Source organism: Pteropus alecto, unplaced genomic scaffold (genome assembly GCF_000325575.1).
Source record: "Pteropus alecto unplaced genomic scaffold, ASM32557v1 scaffold42, whole genome shotgun sequence".
Classification (NCBI taxonomy): domain Eukaryota; kingdom Metazoa; phylum Chordata; class Mammalia; order Chiroptera; family Pteropodidae; genus Pteropus; species Pteropus alecto.
The window spans coordinates 13148885-13150400 of record NW_006434825.1 but is presented as its reverse complement, the minus strand read 5'-3'; the positions used below and the strand labels follow the sequence as shown (position 1 = coordinate 13150400).

The 1516-nt window shown below is 44.8% G+C and overlaps 1 protein-coding gene across 2 annotated transcripts in view; it reads right to left on the bottom strand.

Moving 5' to 3' along the window:
• The window catches only part of WWP2 (WW domain containing E3 ubiquitin protein ligase 2), a 123016-nt gene extending 122853 nt beyond the window's left edge, over positions 1-163 (bottom strand). The window contains exon 1 of one of the 2 annotated variants that reach the window (XM_006909817.3): positions 19-163. The gene's annotated coding sequence lies outside the window, so the exon portion shown is untranslated. The remainder of the gene's footprint in view (positions 1-18) is intronic. The other variant, XM_025045297.1, reaches the window with a different exon arrangement.
• Between the last annotated feature and the right edge of the window lie 1353 nt (positions 164-1516).

The window sequence follows — 1516 nt, the reverse complement described above, 5'->3', positions numbered from 1 at the left end:
TCTGGCTCGCGCCGCTACCTCAGCTCGTCCGCCGCGCCCTCCGCACCGGTGCTCGCTACCTGCCCCGGCCACAGAAGCGGCGCCCAACTCCTCTCCCACTTCCGCCTTCCACCGCCGGCACTCGGGCGGGGTCACGTGCCCACCCGCGGTCACCTGACCCGGAAGAGGCTGGCCGAACCCGCAGGTGTGGGCAACCTAGGCCTGGCGTGGGATCCTCTGGCCGGGAGAAAGCTTTCTTATCCTTTTAATGTGTAAAAGTGGGAGCAATTTTTACTTTCTGGATAGCTCTCGAGCAGTCAAATAAATTGAGGGCTCAAAGCTAGGCGCTTCATATATTCCTCCCATCAACCCCGGAGGCGGGTCTTACCATTAGCCCCACGTTTCAGGTGAGAGGAAGCCATTCGATCAATTAAGTCATCAAATATTTATTGGAGCTCCTTAGGGTTGATGAAATACAGGACGTCCAGTTAAATTTGAATTTCAGATAATCAACCGCATAATATGTATGTGTCAAATAGTACAAGGGGCATATTTACACTTAAAATGTTTATTGTTTATTTGAAAATCAAATTTAATTGGGCATCTTGTATTTTTATTTGCTTTATCTGGCAATCTTATGCCTACTGTGAGTCAGGCACTGTTCTGGGCTCTAGAAACAAATCTCACCTTCCGTGAAGTATCTGTTCTTGTGACATAAAAGGAGAAAAGCTTCAAAACCACTGCTTGAGTCCATAAAATGCCTCACACCAAACTAACCCGCATTCCCTCCATAAATACAGAGCAGGCAGAACTTTATGAATGAGAAAAACAAATCAGCATTACTGATGATCTGGGACCGTCAGCTTTGACAAGAAGAATAAAAGCGCAGCTTTTCATCTTTTAATCACTTGATTAAAATCAATACAAATTTGCCTTAAGCACTGTGCATTAATTTTGTGTGTGTGTGTGTGTCTTTGAGTTTGGATGGATCCTATTATGCATACAAATTGAATTGGTTGAGCACTTGGTCTCTACTGTTCCTATTCTCATTCTGTTAAGGGTGTGGTTCTGGGCAAAGATATGCTAACGACCAACTTCTGCTTCTATGATCTGCTTGCTTGTTTGATGTTAACTAGGGTGTGGTTAATCTGTTTGCTTGTTTGATGTTAAACCAGGCTGTGATTCTAGGCTTTATAAGCTGCCTCTTTTGGGAGCTCGGGAAGTCGGGGGCGGGGGGACGGACTGATCTCCTCAAACCCTGCTTGGTAGAAAGTCAGTCGCCAGCCGGCTAATAAAGGCTCATAATTCATCTCAATTAGCTCCATGGGTCTTAGAATTGATCATGCCACAACAATTCCAAATCCAGGAGATGGTCTTTCAGGGAGCTACAGCCATCTCTTAATACCTTAAACTCTACATTAATCCCACCCATAAAACTATAAAGTTTATTAATGGGAGTTTTACTTATTCTATTCTAGAGGAATTACGGAAGGTCTCCTAGTTTTGATGGCAGTTGAGAAGGTGTTCACCAAAAGGG